This window comes from Protopterus annectens, chromosome 5.part1 (genome assembly GCF_019279795.1).
Source record: "Protopterus annectens isolate FY-2018-M chromosome 5.part1, PAN1.0, whole genome shotgun sequence".
NCBI lineage: Eukaryota > Metazoa > Chordata > Ceratodontiformes > Protopteridae > Protopterus > Protopterus annectens.
In genome coordinates this window covers 568,447,262-568,466,560 of record NC_056736.1, presented here as the reverse complement: position 1 = coordinate 568,466,560, position 19,299 = coordinate 568,447,262, and the positions used below count along the sequence as shown (strand labels likewise).

At 39.0% G+C, this 19,299-nt stretch overlaps 1 protein-coding gene across 1 annotated transcript in view; it reads left to right on the top strand.

Moving 5' to 3' along the window:
- The window catches only part of IFT88 (intraflagellar transport 88), a 1,839,004-nt gene that overhangs the window by 1,647,844 nt on the left and 171,861 nt on the right, over positions 1-19,299 (top strand). The window lies entirely within an intron of this gene.

The following is a 19,299-nucleotide window of genomic DNA, read 5'->3' as shown; positions in this document are numbered from 1 at the left end:
CATCTGTGACCAGGCCAAAATTAAATCAAGAACATTTACAATATTAAAATTCAGAGATTGTATGGTACAAAAAAACTGTAGTTCAAACTTGCGTTGTAAATAAAGTTTAGTGTAATTAAATGATTGTCAGAGAAGTGCATGTTGCACTAAAGCTATAAAATAATAACTTGTATATATACATAGCAGAAATTGAATAAATTTACCATGGCAAGTTGTCTGCTTTATATTAAAGATCCCATTCTAAAGTACATTAAACTAGTTTACATTGTAAAGCATATTACTGCAGCAACATGCTTTGTACATCTTTCAGAAAATACTTACAAATTAATATTTATAAGACTTTTGAGTAAGGGTGATTATTCACAATAGTGAAGAATAAGTTAGTCAAGCTCATGAAAACATTTAGTGTGCGCATTTTCATTGAGGTGCATTAGCAGTACTTTTCTAACGAAACTAAGTTGGGGATGTTTGGGAGATTTCTGTAGGAAGAGATTTCCAGATATCTGGTGGAAGTTTCTGATAAGGTTGCTCATTATTATTCAGTAGTAGAGAGGATACAAGGATTCCCACAATGAGTGATTGTACTTTGTTGGGAAGTTGCTGAAGAACAGTGATGGAAGGTATTAGATAATTTATGAGCAAAGATGGGATTAAAAGTCTAAATCGTTAATTTAATTTAAATAATGTAATAGGAGAGAGGCAGTTGGAACTTTTCTTCACAGGGGAAATATTTTTGGAGTTTAGCAATAGACTTTTACACATTTGTGACTTAGCAAGATTTATAAATCTGTGCGTTTCCATATGTGTTTTTGAAGTAACAGACTATTACAGTAGATTTAGTGTTTTTTGAAGTAGTAGACCATAGCAGCTTATAGTATGGGTGAAATGGGAAACTGTCTGTAGTCAGCAGTTCCATAATTTAATTAAAAAAACACACAAAAATCTTTTATGTTCAGCACTGCTAACTCATTTTAGTTAATTTATGTTTGTTTGTTTTGTTTGAATTTGTTTACAGGGGTAGAGCACTTATCACTTCTGACCAATTTCAGACTCAGCCTGGGGTCAAAAATTGACCAGACATACAGAATAGACAAAGTGTGCTAATTAATCTGCAGGGAAATCTCCAGGAACATATTGTATTCTTTTGGAAGTTATGAGTGATGAAAGTGATAAAGATATAGAAGGTTTTGTTTAACAGCATTTTAAAAGGAGGGGAAGCCACCAACATCTTGGAAGAAAGCTGTGGTGGCTATAATACCTAAAGACAATAAAGACCCATCAGACTCAGCATTGTATAAACTCATTTCAATTTTAAACCATGATTGTAAAGTGTTTATGTCCATACTAACTAAAATAATTGAAAAGCTTTTCCCAAAATAGACATGGAGCAGTGTACTTTTGTGGAGGGGAGGGAAACGTTTGACAACATTAGTAGAAAAAATGATGATCCAGAGGGAAGCAGAATGTAAGAAAATACAGCTGTTGTTGGTGGGTCTTGATGCAGAGAAACCATTCGACAAAGTATGCTGGGATTCTGTGAGCAGGGCAGTGGAAGCATCTGCATTCCCTGATATAATGTTAATTAGGGGGATATATGAAGGATCAGAGGCAAGAATTAAAGTGGCTGGGTTCCTGTCTAAGTTATGTCTGAACACAGGAACCAGGCAGGGGTGTCCTCTTTCCGCTTTGTTATTTGTTTTATATACAGAGCTATTTGCAAAGAAAATCAGGGACTCAAAGTCAAGAATATAATTGGTTTGGTAATCAAGAAACGTTGTTTTTATTTGCAGATATTATTTTGTATCTGATAAATCTAGAAAAGGACATCTCAGTGTTGTGGAACATTCTGAGTCAGTTTCAAGTACTTTTGGTATATAAAATTAATGAAGGTACAAGTTATGGACCCACACTTGAATTAGTTCAGCAATATCCATATTTCTGGGGACACGATAAGGCGAAGTATTTAGGAGTATGAATTAAAAAGGCTTCTGTTATGGCAGCTAAAGATACGTGGGAAGAGTCTAAATGAAGGATAGTGTATGATGTTTATTTATATAACATTTGTTGACCAGGAAAGAGCCCATTTCCAGTGGAGGCCTGGGGAGAAATGCTCCAGATGCATGTCTTTGGAATGTGGGAGGAAACCGGAGTACCCAGAGGAAACCCAAGAAAACGCAGGAATGACATGCAGACTCAACACAGAAGGCACCCCAGCCAAGAATCGAACCAGAGAACCTCTTGATGTGAGGTGACATTAACCGTTGCACTACTGAGAACTGAGACACTTGAAGCTCTTTTTTATGGATATGGATAGCAAGATACAAGCAGTGAAAATATTTGTAGTCCCTTTAGTTTATTTTTTTTGTACGTCACCCTTATTTTTATCTACCAGTGGAGAAGATGTGGACAATAATTATTAAAGAGTTGAAAGAATTTATCTGGGAAGGGAAGAGGACAAGGGTTAACTGGGATAAGTTTATTATTCCAGTAGTACAAAGTGGTTCAGTATTACCTGGTTTGAAGGGATATTTTAGAGCTACACAGTTAAGGCTGATGTATATAACACAAGCGGAAAGTTATAAATACATATAAAAGTTATAACTCAAAGTGGAAAGGAATGATGATGAAGCAGGGGAAAATTCAAGAAATAAGAGAGTGGGATTTTGGATGTCGATCCTTAAGGAGAATAACAGCAACCAAACAGAATATTGTATTCATAAAATAGCAGACAGTATTCTAAAAACTAAGCCAACATGAGAATGGAGAAAGGAGATTTTGCTGATAGAGATGATTGCAAGTAGGAGTACAGACAATAGGCAAGTGAGGCAAAAAACAAGAAGCCCATGCTTAGGCAATTTACAAGGGAACAGTGGGAGGACATAAGTGTAGCTCTCAAGTATGCAAAAAATGTCTAGAAGATTTAAGATTTTGGCTTGGAAGTGTTTGCATAGGTATTTTTTATACCCCAAGCAGACTCCAAAGAATTTTTCCTCAGGTAGGTGGCAAATGTTAGAGGTGTGATGGGGAAGAAAGAGGTAACTGGGAAGATATGTTTTAGGAGTATAGTGAGTTGGCAGAGTTTAAAAATTCCCTACGAAGTACTCAGTCAGATATATTGGGTGAGGAAATCACTGTAAGGAAATGATTCTTTTGTTCTAGGACACAGGATCTGTAATTCTGGTGACTGCCAAAAAAAAAAAAACAATTACTAGAAAATAGAAATCAAAGTCTAAACCAACTGTATTTCAAGTATTGAATATTGTAACATAGATAAAAGAACTGGAAGTGTGATCTTTACAAAAGGGAAGGAGCAAATTACATAGAAATAAATGGAAATTATAGGAACAATGCATACAGAATAATGTTCTGGAGGAGTAGTAAGGCTTAAGGGAAGGCAGAAATTGAGCACTTTATGTAATGATGGACTGATAGATATAAACAAGAATGTATGTGATGTATAATGTATTTAACTGGAAACATGTTAATATGGTTTGTTTTCTTTATTTTAAATTATGTTTGCCTATGTCTTAAGTAGTAATTTAATAAAGGTGTTAAAAATTCAACAAAGAGTACAGTAACATGTAAATGACGGTCAAACAGTACAATGGTAGATTAGTGCTTTGGATATATAGTAAATGCAATGTATTAATTTTCAAAATGTGCAAAGGTTTCAGAACATATCAGAAATTACAGTAGAATAAATTAAAGATGTGAACAGGAGCAAAGGATATTACTGGATGAGTCAGAGTGGAGTATAGTCCACATAGACTTAAATGATGTGACCTGAGAACATAACCGTCATTAATAAAATGTGTTCGCATTTCATGAAAAAAGAGTTAAATGAAATACACTGCAGGTATTTCCTTTGTTTTCTTGCAGTTCCTACGATTTGCACATGCACAGCTTGGGCTGGAGATACTACATCTCTCTAAATAAAGAAATGTTTTACTTAAAAATAAATAAATGTAAAAAAATAAGCGATTCTCTGCACAGTGCCACAACTTTCTGCTTGTTGCTTTCCTGTGATTCACTGGTAAGGCAAATACCAGAAATCCCAGGAATATTTTTAGAGGGTTGAAGTAACTTGAGATGTTCATTATTAGATCACTGTTGCAGTAGCCTAAGCTATATTGATTATTATCCTGCCAACGATATAACAATTGGACAGCATCCAAATCCTTAGATCACCATCCAGGTGGCCTAACCACTGATGGGCTAATGGAAAGCCATATAAAGTCAGTTGTTAGGGTGCCAAAACTACTTCAAAACTTTCTTTCTGTTGTAATGTGTTCTTGTGGGCCTTGAGTGATTGATAGTTGGCTGGCACTTCTCCAAAGTTGGGCAAATAAGTACCTTTCTGGGGAAAACCTCCACATTATCTGTTTTTTATGAGGAAAAGTATACTTTATGAGTAGAGAAAATGTATATCTAAGCCAGGAAATATTTTTAGTTGTTGTTGTGTCTTTCGGCTTTTCCCGGTTAAGGGTCACCACAGCGGAACTCTTGTCCACTAATGATTGGCAGTAGATTTTTTTTTTACGTGCCGAGTTGCCGGCCCTGACGCACAACCTTCAACTAAAGTACGCCCATTCACGCATGTCTCCACACAGAAGATGCTCTGGCTGAGAATCGAACAGGACAATGTCTTACTGTGAGGCGACAACGCTACCGCAGCACCACCACCGCAATATTTTTAGTGATTGCCACAAAAAAGAAGTTAATTTTCTACTTAGATTTCCTGATATGGTAAAATAGTTTTAAAATCACTTTTTGTGTAAAAACTAAGTATTTTGTGTGTACAGTTGTGGGTAGTGGTTTTGGAAGCTTTCACATACATTTTTAATTCAAAATTGTAAAATTCCTTTTGGAAGGTTCACCAACTGTTTCAGGCTCTGCTACCTTCGTACCAGGCACTTTTCTCAACTAGACAGGGCAGACATGGAAGGGATTTTAGTAAGGAATCTTTCTGGTGCCAAAGAAGGAAACAAGCGAAGCAAGCAGGCTTCTGACTCTTCACTTTTTCCCTCCCTGTCTACAAGAAGAGTCTTTGGTAGTCAGGCTAGCTTCCACACTGCTTAAACTGCTGATAGTGACTGTTGTGGCCAAATAGTGTACCTTGGACCACTTGTCATCCTCTCTCAATCCTACTGCCATTGCTTCTTGAGAATGCATTAAGGACTAGGAGTTAGATGCAGCTGTTGGATTATCCTCATCAGGCAGTGTAGCAGACTATGCTTTACCACAAAGCAGACCTAGAGTACTTGACTCCCAGGTAAGAGCATCATCCTTGATTTGGTCTTTTTTTTATAGGGGATCTCCTAGAAAAATAGAAGTAAAACAGAAAGTTGGGGAAATTTCTTCTCCTGCTTCACAAATGATGGACAGGGAAGTCTGGCTGAGTTTTGCTAAGGGATTATTTCAAGCCTTTAATTCTTTAAGTTCTGATTGCTCACTGGAATTTAAAAGACAAAGATTTCCCTCTTTGTCTGATACTGATTCCCAGTCAAAAGAACAGGAATTTGACTGCAGTTGTGTTTTTGCAGTGCCTATGCCACAGGAAGGAGAATATAATTCTAACACATTTATTAAATCATCACTTAAGACATAGGCGTACGTACATTAAAAGAAAATAAAACAAACCACATTAACTTTTTTCATGCTTTATACATTACATTTTCATTTATTTTTTTCTTTGTAACAACTGTCTTTCACTCCAACATTACATACCTTGCTCAATTTCTGCCTTCCCTTAAACCTCACTCCTCCTTCTGAACATTATTCTTCATGTATTGTTCCCTCAGATTCTGTTTCTATATAATCTGTTTCTTCCTTTTCTAAAGATCCCACTTCCAGGTATTTTTTTATCTCTTTACCAATATTTAATACTGCAGTTAGTTAGTTTAGATTTTGATTTCCATTTTCTAGAAATATATTTTTTGGCAGTTGATAGCATTATACTTAAGGCCTTAATTTGTCTAGGCAATTCATATCTGGTGTGCCAACTTAAAAGAATACTTTTCTTAGTTAGATCCATTTGCTCCCCCAATATTTCTGACAGAGCAGTCTATAGACAAATTTGGAATTCTGCCAACTCATTACACTACCAAAAAGCATGTTCACAGTTACCTTTTTGTCCCATTATACCTCCAACATTTTCTGTCTACCTGAAGAAATATTTTTTGAAGTCTTCTTGGTGTATAACAATACCAATGCAAGCACTTTCAAGCAAAAACTCTAAGCCTTCTGGACTTAGTTGCATACTTGGGAACCATACATATGTCCTTCCATTGTTCCTCAGCAGATCGTTCTCCAGTCTCTCTTCCCAATTTTTTCTAACCTCCTCTTATTGATTGTACTAGTTATCATTTGCTAGTTTTCTCCAGTAAATTAAAGCCCCCCCTTGCCTATTTTCTGTACCCCTACTTGCAGTCATCCTTATTGGTAAACTCTCCTTTCTCCATTCCTGTGTTGACTTAGTTATTAGAATACTTTTTCTGCAGCTTTATGAATGTAATGTTCTGTATAATTGTTGTTATTCTCCTTCAGGATCTACATCAAAGATCCTACTTTCTCCTTATTTCTAGAACTCCCCTCTCCCCATTTCATTATCATCATGCCTTTCCACTTTATAACCTTCTGTTTGCATTATGTATATGGATAATCTGAGTGTAAAGAAAGTTTTGCTTCAGATCCACCCACCAAAGAGTTATCTTTTTTTCTGAAACTGTAGCCAGAATGGAAGAATTGTTTCAGTGGAAAGAGTGTGAAACTGCAGTATCCTAGCAAAAATATGATTTATTACAACTGGATTTTAGGTTTTCCCCCCTTCCTACCCTTGCAGCCCATTAAATATTTCCCAGAGTGTAGGTCTTCCCACCATGGCAGCCCAATAAAACTATTCTAAAGTCTAGGTCTTCATTTTCCACAGTGGCATCAGATAACTGTAGACAGGTGGGTTCTGAGAATAAGCCATAAAAATTACAATTGACAATGGGAGTCCCTTCCTCCTTTTCAGGGGATTTTTTCTTCATTTTGCAAACCAAACTTCTCTGTTTCATCAAGTCCTGGAACAAATGCTATCGCTAATTATAGAGCCAAATTCTTCAGAACAAACAGAGGAGGGATTCTATTCAAGACCCTTTCTGGTGTTAAAGAAAGAACTTGGAGATCATTCTTAGACCTTTCTTTTCTAGACCCTCTTATCAAAGTCTCAGTGTTCAATGTGCTTTCCCTTCAGTCTGTTTACACCTCATCATCCAACATTTCAGTTTTTTGGCAACTCTAGATTTAAAATACACTTATCACATCCCAATTCTCAAAGACTTCAGCCATTTTTTTAAGTTTTCTGCATCTGGCTTGTATTTTCAGTTCTTTGTCTTATTCTTTGGGCTAGCTACAGCTCTGAGCTCTAAGAGTCTAGCACCAGTAATAGCTCATTGCAGGTTGCAAGCATTCACATTTTTACATATTTAGATGACTGCTCTATTTTTGTAGACTGTAGTTCAAAATGTCAGGCATCCTTGGTAAAGGACCTCAATATCAGTCTGGTGTTCCAGGTGAACTTACAGAAATCTCTCACTCCTACACACACAGTTTTTGGGATGCCTTCTGGATACATCCCTCGTGAGGGGTTTTCATCTTCAAGAAAAGGTGGACATTTAAAAGAAACAGTTTATAAATTTCTTCATCAAGTCTCTAACCTCAGCCATGGAATTTCTCAGGATTCCGAGTTTCATGGCCTCTCCAGTTCTCATGATTCCTGTGGTCAGACTTCACACCGCCTCACAGCAAGAGGTTCTCCGGTTCGATCCTCGGCTGGGGTGCCTTCTGTGCGGAGTCTGCATGTCCTCCCTGTGGTCGCGTGGGTTTCCTCCAGGTGCTCCGGTTTCCTCCCACATCCCAAAGACATGCTGCAGGTGGATTGGACACTCTAAATTGGCCCTAGGTGTGCGTGTGAGTGTGCCTTCTGTGGAAGGTTGGGCGCCGGGCTGGCAACTTGACACCGTAAAACTCCACTGCCATTCAATGTGCGGACAAGGTGATCCGCTGTGGCGACCCCTAACCGGGAAAAAGCCGAAAGAAGAAGAAGAAGATTTGTGTTATTATCCTCTGATCTTTCTTCCTCTACTATCAGTATCCACCTATCTACCATCTCTGCAAGTCTACCTTTAGATCCCCCTTTCTACCAAGCCTCAAGTCAAACAGTTTTTGAAAAGGGTTCTTTATGTCCATCCACCTAGAAGACAGGTGGCTCCTTCTTTGAATCTCAACTTTGCTGTAGAAAATCTTATGCTTTTTTTCATTTGCACCACCTTATCAGGTTGAAATGAAGTTTTCAACTGGGAAAACAGTGTTATTTATTACTTAGACCTCTGCAAGAACAGTATCCGAGTTACAAGCTCTTATGGTGAATCAGTCTTCTTATTTTTCATAAGGATAAGGTATCTGAAAGAACAAATTCTTCATTTATGCCTTAAGTGGTTTCAGAGTTTACTTTGTCAAGCTATTCATTTCTCTTTTTTCCAAATACCCCCAAAAATAAATAAATAAAAAACAAAGGAAAGTAAGTGAGAAAGGATTTTGCACACACTGGATGTCCACAAGTAACGCAGATACTATATACTGACAGAACTAAAACCTTTGGTAGGATCGGATCAACTGTTTATTTTCTGTGAAGGTAAGAAAAGGGACAATTAGTGTCAAAACAGATGATTTCAAAATGAGTCATGCTATTGTTTTCTGTTATCCTAACCATAACAGATAACTTCCAGGCAAGGTCAGGGCCCATTCTACCAGGACTTTGGCTTCTTCTATGGCTTTTTGGAAAGGATTCAGCTCTAGAAGTTTTCTAGAGGCAGCAGCTTGGTCTTCTGTGCATACTTTTATAAAACATTACAAATTAGATGTTTTCCAGGTCCACAGCAGGTTTTGTTAGGACTGTTCTCCAGGGATTCCTGGATATTGACCTTACTTTCTCCTCCTTTAGTTTCTAAGCTCATACTGCTTAGGTTACTGCAGCAGCTATCTAATGATAAACGTAATACAGTTGTGTAAGTTAACTTCCCATAACAGTATTTTATTTATTATTTATTTATTTGCAGTTGATTTACCAGGATAGTCCATTGGGCCTAGAAGAACCCATTTTCAATGGAGTCCTGGGGAGAAAAGCTTCAAAAACAAAACAATAATTACAAACAAAAATTACAATCAAAGCTTTTGTTACAGTATGAACAAAAGTACTAGTAGAAACATTGTATTTAAACATACAGTTTCTAAAGCAAAAATGACAATACAAGTTTTGGTTATACTAATTACAGATAAAATATTTCATTTAACAGAGACAATTTCTGCGATAAAAAGTGTCATCATTGTAAATCTAGAGTAGTTGTTTACACATGGATTGATTCCTGCCAAAACCATGTATGGTTAGTATGTTGATGTTCATGGACGCACTGCAACAACTTTCATATGACTGATAAACGAGTACACAGAGTAGGTATAAGTAGGATGGAAGATGAGCAGTTGGGATTCAGATCAGGATGTATCACAACTTACCCAATGTTTGCAGTGAGACAGATAGTTGAGAGGAATCTAGAGATGAGAAGAGTCCAAGTGACTGTTCTTACATTTGAAGAAGTCATATGACAAGGTCCCAAGGAGATGATTTGGGCAGTCCTGTGGTGGTTTGAAGTCCAAAAAACAGAAGCTAAAATTAGTGGAAACTATGTACAGGGGACCCAATTACTGAAGTATGAACAGTGTTCAGTCTAACTAAGGGGTTCCCTGTGGGATTGGGTGCGCATCAGGGTTCATTTATGTGACCACTGCTTTTCATACTAGTGATGGGCTACATTAGCAAACAGGTTGATGGGGATAGATCAACAAAGTTGTTGTATTTATTTATTGGCAAAAAAGGAGCAGAAATGGAAGTTTAAAGTGTAAACTATATAGTTATGAGAGAAAGAAGGTTAGCAATGCAAGTTATGTAGGGTGGCAGCTAGAGCATTCCCATTGGGAGGCTAGGTATGAATGAAGAGTTTTTTTGAAGGTAGAGTTAGTAGGGGTAACACGAATGGGTGATGGTAGGGAGTTCCAGACTAAAGGATAGAAGGTATTTGCCTGGTGGATGAGCTGGTTTGTGTATTTCAAGAAGATTTTGGTTGTTAGACCTTAGTACTCTGTTGGGTAGATGCATTTTAAAGGCAGAGGAGAGGGAGGGACAGATTGGCCCACAACCTTATTTTCAACCCCTCAGAGTGAGTTGGGTATAGATAAGGTGGTTGGGTAGTTCTAGCCAATTTAGTTTGTGGAGAGAGGAACAATGGTGAGTAGAGGACCTCTGGCTAGTGGCGAACTTGGCGATTTTGTTGTAACAACATGAGAGTTGATTTTTCAGAGATGATTGTAGATTAGTTAGGAGTGGAGATCCATAGAGAAGGGAGGGGATGAGAAAGGATGTAGAGAGGGTGAGTTTAGTGGAGGGTGTAAGATAATGGTATTGACGGTAGAGCATACCTAATTTTTGATGGGTTTTTTTTATGTTTAGTTGTATGTGGGAATTAAATTTGAGCTGATTGTCAATTTGGACACCAAGTAGCTTGGTCTCTGATACCAGTTCCAGAGTTGTGTTGTTTTGACTAGAAATACAAAAAGTGTTTGTGTTGAGAGGGGTGGATTTTGAGGGAGTGAATACCATTAATTTGGTTTTAGAAGCATTGAGTGCTAAGTGATTATTTTTCATCCATTGTTCAGTGGTTGAAAAAGCTTCTTGAGTTAGCTTTAGAAGTAAAGAGGCTGAAGTGGCAGAGCAAATAATAGTTGAGTCGTCTGCATATTGAATGATGTTTGAGAATGGGATGGAGTTGCGGAAGTCATTAATAAAGATGTTGAAGAGGAGGGGGCCTAATATTGAACCTTGTGGAACACCAGTTGGGGTATTAAGGAATGAGGAGGTGGCCTTTTTCCATTTTACTGCTTGATGTCTGTTGGATAAGTAACTGGAGAACCAGTTCAGAGAGGAAAGAGGTAGGTTAAGCTTAGAGAGTTTAGCTAGAAGAAGGTTATGGGAGATGGTGTCAAAGGCCTTAGAAAGATCCAGTAGAAGGGTAGAAACAACATGACCAGAGTCTCAGGCTTTATTTACTGTTTCCAGGAAGGAGAGGAGGGCTGTCATAGTACTGTGGCCTGGTGGTCATTGTAGATGTTCAAATAGATCACTATTGCAGTATGGACACTCCATACCCCCCTTTTTCTGTTATGTTTTATGCTAGGGTGTAGATATTTTTTTATATATCTCAGTTCCTTGCATATACCTAAAATACAGGACTCTAGCCTCCCTTCTCTGAGCCACGAAAGCTCTAAAGGTTTGGCTCCCTATCCATTAAACCCTTCAGAGGTTAGGAGGCATGGGAGGTGCCCTAATGCTTTGGATGTTGGGCAGTTGTTATTTTAGCATGATGTAACGCATATAGCTTAGAATACCACAGCAGTGATCTATTTGACATCTACTGTTATGGTAAGTTAACCTACCCAACTGCACTTTTTTTAGTGTAGCAGGCAACCAGATATAACATTGGCAGTTGCATTCTAGGCGGACTGTAGTCTAGCTATGCTTAAAACCAGCTTTTCATTTAGGTTCATAGGTTCATAGGTTCATACTAGACTATCTGCCCGAGGGCATTTACAAGCCTAGCCCATAGTTTTGTGGCTTACGCCACCCCTTTAGTATGGGGAACTATACCCATTATTTTGCTGTGCCTCTGTCGAGCAGTGACACTGAGGTAATCCCTGGGGTATATCTGCGATCTCCCATCCATTGGTCAAGATTTCTCTTGAACAAGGCCAGCGAGGTGCTCTGCCTCACATATACCGGGATTTTATTCCACAGCATAGGGAGTCTTTGGTTGATGAATCTATCCCTCCAGCACGTCCTATTAATAGCCGTGTCGAGGTTTAAGTCTCCGCCTTGTGGCTCTGACAGATCTAGATTTTTGAGGTGAAGCATATTCATCAAATCTGGGTTTGACATGGCCTTGTATGTTAGGCAAAGGTCACCTCTGAGCAAGCGTGGCGACTGAATAGAGCTGGAGTTCTTTCAGTCGGGCAGCATAGGACAGATGTTTGAGACCCTTTATCCTTTTGGTGAGGAACTTTTGTGGCCTCTCCAGCTGCTGCAAGTGTCGGGTCAGATACATTCCGAATGGGGCATTGTACTCAATCATTGGTCTGATGAGTGATGAGTATAGGGAGACTATGACCTCCCTTGATCTAGATGAGAATCCCTTCATGATAAGGTGGGCAATGTTTAAATTTGCTCAATTTAAAGTCTGCATTACTTACTGGCTATTGGTTGTGTGTAAAAAATAGCTTAAAATGTAATTGACCCTGATTTTGCCTCATGTTTTGGCCTATTCCCCATTTTGGTTTTCTGCCAAATTAGTGTGGATTGCAGCTACCAAATGGTCCCTGCTGATTGTGGACGAAATTACCATACCCTCTTGTTCTTTGATAATTTTTAAGCAACTTGACATTTTTTCAGTTATCATTACTTTCTGGTTTCCCTTTAGTCTGATTACTGGTTTCTGTTTGTGTTTGAAACAAAGTTGAAACTGTACATGATTTTCCAAACAGTTCCTGCGTTTGCAGCATGTTTTGGCCCATACTTCATGAAATCTTTGGTTTTATGTAAACTCATTGAGAATTGCAGCCCCTGAATTGGAGGTGGGGATGACTGTGGGAGAAAGCAAGTTGTCCTCTTGTCTGATAATTTTGAAAGCTGACTTCATAGGACTAGTGCAAATTTTATGAAATATGTTGGAATATTTCTTCTCTGGTGATTATGTGAAAGAAAATTGAAACTGCCTCTGATATCACAGAATGTCCTTGACTTTGCCTTATATTTTTGCTCTTCGCCTTACAAAATGTGTGGCGTTTATGGCAAATCATTGAGGATTATATTCACCAGATGGGGTGGGGATTAGCTTTGGATGAAAACAACTTGCCTTATTGTTTGCTTATTTTAAAGTCTGACTTTACAGAGCTAGAGTGCATTTATATGAAATACACTGGAATATTTATTCTCTGCTTAGACTTTCTGTGAAGCAAATGTGAAACTATCCTTGATTTCACTGAATGTTCCTGATTTTATCTCATGTTTTTGGTCCATGCCTCATAAAATCTTTGGCTTTCTGGCAAGTCATTAAGGCTTGCAGTCACTAAACAATGCCAGATATTTGGCTTTTCAGACTTCATATCCTTCAGAAAACAGCAACAAAAGAGAAGGAGGCCCCAGTACACCCAAAAGTCAATGCTGGTAGCACAATATGAACCAAAAAGCAAATAACCAGCAAGGCCACTACGACCATAAAATTGAAATAGACAAGTTTATTAAGAACAAGGATAAGTGCTTTCGTATTCACAGATGCTTCATCAGATCCACATATTTCTTAAAACAAACATTCTCGCATTTAAAACGGATACCAACCAATCACATTGCTAATAAATTAAAAAGAAAACAATGAAATCAATGGAACATCATGTATGTAACTTCCTCCTTCTCAAGGCGGGTTTTAAACATACATTTGCATTAATGCCTGAGAATTTTTGAGCCTGTAGTCGAAGTATCCATTTCATCTCCAGGTTTTCCAAGTACATGTTCAAATCAACCCCCCTAGGGTTCACCTTTACATATTGCAACACCCTTAAAGACAGCATATACTGTGGATTCTCTTGTATATGTTTTGCTAGAGCATTCTTAGCATTGTGTGTTCTGATGTCACAACGATGTCTCAAAATCCTATGTCACAACGATGTCTCAAAATCCTATCTTTGAATATCTGTACAGTTTTCCGTACATCGAAGCAGGAACAGGCTCTGCATGTGGCCAGATATACCACATTTTGTGTCTGACAATCTGCATGTAACCTGGGCTTAAATATAAAATTAAATCCTGGATGTTGGAACTATTGTTCCTGAGCGATAAGAGAGCAAGCTTTGCATCTATGACAAGGGAAACTGCCTAATCTCCCAGAGAAATTCCCCTGAGACTATGTTCTCGAATCACATAATAGCTGCTTTAGGTTCTTGGAGTTTCTAAAACCAAAACCATGTTTATTACCAACAATTTCAGCTGATCTGGCATCTGTAATTAATAGCCTCCAATTTTTAGTTATAATATCACAGACCAAGTTACTATCATTGGTCTGTTTAGTGAAGAATCTTAACCCATTCTGTCTATTCGTCCTTCTCACTTTACTTCCCTCATATGAGGGGACTTGGTCAGCTGAAAAATAAGGTCTGGCTGTGGTGTTCCTATTACTTAAGACTTGTATCATCATATTTATGGATTCCTTATTATAGCCCCTGCACTCAAACTGGGCTCCTAGTTGCCCCATATTTCTAACACAGTCACTTTCCATTGTACAAAGTCGAGACATCCTTGTAAGCTGTCCCTTAACATTGGTGAAAACCGTGTGTGGACCTGTATCCGAAAGGGAGAGTGGAGCGAGGATTGCTGCGTATGATGGTGGGGGTGTGATGGAGGTACACCTCATACGCAGCAATCCTCGCTCCACTCCCCCTTTCCGCTTTAGGTCCACAAACGGTTCCCACTACCCTGTTCCCTCCCCAAGTGGCACCCTCATATGATTGGTCAGACCCCTTCATGTTGATTTGTCCATCCTCCAGGTACCTCAGCCTATCACAAGCCCCTGGTACACCCCAATCGTTTTTCAATTTACGACAGCCCATTTGTCTACGGGACCAATCCCCTATTGGTCAGCCATTAGCATCCCAACCTATAAACATACAGTAGTATCCCCACCCATTATCTTACCACTTCCCTGCCAAATTTCTCCATGCACTACCTCATCATAGGTTGGATTAACTGTCTGTTTGACCTATCAGAGCCCAACACCACCCATCTGATAAGGCCATCCCCTTCACTCACATACGGCTGACTCTTAATGGCTAAAGTTACAATTTATGACTAATGGTAACCCTGTTTTGCACACATCCTTATCATTCAAGACACCTGAAAACCACTTCTTACTGTTTGCACACGGCCTTGATTTAATTGTAATGGATAAACGGAAGCTTTACCATAATTAAATGTTAAATTTACACATAACGTGAAGTTTATCCATGGATGTTATAGCCTGCTTGAATAAAACTTATTGTGTTAATGTTTTTACACTCTGCACTCGCCTACCTGAACCTATCTGAATAAACTGGATTTTTTTAAGGGTACTTACATATTATCGCAACCACATTTTTGCTGTTGCAAAATTCAGAAACTTCAAGTTAAACAAGTGCATGTACGAGTCAGAATTGATCTTCCAAGTGTTTTCTACTGTGACATTACAGTGGTTAAGTATCAGGGGCACACTAAGCTGTACACATACACAGCTAGTGTCTATCAGCAGTTACACACACAGGAATCCTAAACACTGTAGCACTGATGCGATTACCTGTCCTCACAAGCAGCTTCGAAAGCTGCCATTATTCTCCTCGTTCGAAAAGAAACAAATGCCGTTATTTACTGACATACTGACAATAACACTCAGTGATGACTCGAAAACTACACAACTGCAACTTGCAGGGAATAATGTAAAAATATGAGGCAGAAATCTGGACTCTGGAGAGGTATCAGTATGGCCAAGTGCATTCAAGGTAATGTAGACGTACACGTTTACAAAAAAAGGCCGGTAAACATGGAATCCATGAACAGTTCCTCATTGTAAAGTCATTCACCCCTTCTTCTCTGAGTTTTCCTATTACTAAATCACATTTGTGAATTCTGACCAACACAATACAGGGACATAATTTAAAGCATGATCTTTTACCCCTTTTACAGACTGGAGAAATCGGTTCTTACAGATTCCATTTGTCAGTAAGCTAGCACCCATTACAATTCACCTATGCGGTTGTAATGCACGCAAATCTGGAAGACAACATTTTGATTGGTTTCTCCTGATTAAGCTAATCCAAACTTTTCCCGTTAGCACTAAGGACTTTGATCAACACCTCGCACTGTTTCATGGCCTCATTTGACTTGAAGTAGGTGACTTTCACAACCGCAAAAATGTGGTTGCGGTAATACGCAAGTACCTTTTTAAAGTACCTAACGAAGTGATTCTTTCTACATAGTATTCTACAGTTTACTTTAAGTGATTTATTTAGAATGTCTATAGAATTTTCTACAGTTTACGTTAAGAGATTTATTTGGATTATTATCAATTGATTAAGACAAACTAGAGAGCCAGCATTATACAAAGGATTGTGTTATTAGCAGTAATCCTATTTACATTAATAATGAACATTTTTTAATCTACATAGAAGCAGGAACAGACTCTGCACATGGCCATTATTAATCAAATTATGTTTTGTTTCTGAATCTTTTACTAAGAGGTTGAGAGAGATTATTTTTATCACAATCCAATGTAATTTATATGAATGAGTATCTGGAAATGTGAGGGGTGGGGGTGAAGGTTGATTGTGGATGAAAGTAATTTACCCTTTAGTTATTTGCTAAATTAGCCATCTGGCTTTGCAGAACTAATGCACATTTGTGTGAAATAAGTTTGAATACTTCTAGCTATTTATCTGAAAGCTGAAATTACATACCTTTCAACTGTTCCTGATTTTGCACATATTTTAGTCTGTTCCACATAACGCTGGTAGTTTCTGGCAAATATTATGAGGATTGTAGTCACTAAATAATGACAGAGATTTGAGTTTGACTATATATCCTCCAGAAAATGCATGCTAATGCAAAAAATGTAATTGCAGCAACTTTCTAAGTATATAAAATAAATCTTTCTGTGGTTCTTGACCTTGTCCTCATTTTTTTTTTTTTTTTTTGCTTTTTCATTGATTCTTGTGCTAAGAAATTGTGAAGTATTATCAATGTGCTAAGAAATTGTGAGGTATTATCTTTTATCATAGTCAGATGAAGTGTACTGAGTTCAGTGGTTATAACTGCTGGGTGTGATGGGGATTGTCTGTGGATGAAAGTAACTTGCCCTTTATTTGGTCAGTTTAAATAGTACTAATGTACATTTATGTGAAATAAATATTACTTTTACTACTGGCAGACATCTGAGCAGAAAATGATTGACTTCAACAATTGGCTAAGTTTTTGGCGTCATTCTAAGGGGATCCAGTATCTGTCTGCCTGGGACGACATGATCGACAGACCTCGATGCTTTGCCAGAGACAGCCTGCATCTGTCACCCCTGGGATTCCAGGTACTGGCTAAGGCTCTTGCCACCCCATAGTGCCTTTTTTAGGCAGTGTTCCAAAGACCAAAATTCCACTGTAACAGCTACAAACAAATGCAATCTGAGGGTCATGCTGCTCAGTGCTAGAAGTCTAAATCTTAAGACGCACTCGCTCTAAACTCTCCTCAAAATGGAGAATGTTGACATCTGTGCTGTAACAGAGACCTGGTTTAAAGAAGCAGAAAGCACCCCATGCGCTCCCAGGCTACAACTCATTCCATACCTTTCGGCCCCAGAATACGGCCAGAAGCTCCAAAGGAGGTGGTGTCTCCATATTCTTAAAGGATACGCACACCTCTAGACTGGTAGCCCAACACAATGCATCCAAGATACTTCAGGAACAAATAACATTGGATAAGACGGCTATACAAGTCATAGCCTGGTACAGAACCCCAAACATGTCCCTAGACTCTCACTGCAAGTTCCTAAATACCCTGGAATCTATCAAGGTCCAACCCAATACTCTCATACTGGATAACTTCAACTACCCTTCCATCAATTGGGAAAACTATTCAAGTACCAATGTACAGGTCCAATGATTTCTGGAATTTATCAGTTCCAATGCCCTGGACCAGCTCATTCTGAACTCCACTAGAGGACGCAACATCCTCGACCTGGTTATCACCAACATGGGAGACTGTTGCTCCACACCTATAGTCAATTCCTCCCTGGTTAAACCTGACCACAAACTGATCACCATGGAAATCTCCATCACACCTATACCCCCACTAAGGCGAACACCCTGAAAACCTTCTCTAAAGCCAACTCTAGGCTCCTAAAAACAGAGGTGGCTAACTTCTTGGCACCCATGCCAATGGAAAATAGCTGCACGACTGCCAAATCGTACACCAGTGCACTGTATGAGCATGTACACAAATGCATGGACCTTGCCATACCAAATAGACTAAGACACTATCCTCCAAAAAAAGGAAGCCAATCTGGTGGTCCCCAGCTATCAGTAAAGTCTACAACAGAAGGAAGAAACTGTTGCAGAAAAAAATGAATTCACAGGACTGGAAAACCTCCCTTATCGGTCTCAACAAAAAGCTGAGATCCCTTATCAAATCCTCTAAGACCTGCTATGAAGGCAGAATTGCGTCTGACACCAAAAACAACCACAAATCCTTCTATAGCTATATGAAAAACCTCAAAGGCAATAACCAGATTTGCTCTGAGTTATTGCACAATGGCACCTCCTATACTGAGCCAACAGATATAGCCACCATACTGGCCAACAGATTCAGTACCAACTTTACCCCCCCCCCCCAAGGGCCCTATCACAATACCAGAAGAAAGCTTGGTACCCACCATTTCTGTGGTGGCACAGGTAAAAGCTGCATTGTCCAAAGCCAAGGATACAGCATCCATGGGACCTGATAATGTCCCTGGCTGCGTCCTACATGAGCTACAAAACGAACTGCCACCACAGCTGTGTGCACTGTTCAATCACAGCCTTACCTCAGACTATGTCCCTAATGAATGGAGCATTGCTACAGTCATCCCGCTCCATAACGGGGAGCAACTACAGTCCCTGGGAACTAAGAGTCTGGTATGGAAAGCTATGGAGTGCATCATCATGGACCTGCTTAACAAAGATATAGGCAATCTCCAAACTCTTGACCCCACACAGTTTTGCTTTGTCAAGGGGAGATCCTGCCTGCTGAACCTGGATGACTTCTTTGAGGCAGTCACCAAGGCTGTGGATGAGGATAAGGCAGTGCATACAATGTACCTCGACCTGGCCAAGGCCTTTGATACTATTCCCCACTCAGGTATTATTGATAAACTCACCAAACTAGGCATCAGTCTGTACATTACTAGGTGGGTTGAAAATTGGCTCACAGACAAGATCCACAGAGTGAAAGTCCAAATCAGACTGTCGACCAGTCAAGAGTGGAGTCCAACAGGGCTTTGTTCTGGGCCCTTTTCTGTTTGGCATCTACTACTCAGAAGTCCAGACCAACGCAGAATGACTTTGGCTGACCAAGTTCGCTGATGACTGCAAGCTAAGAGTCATTAT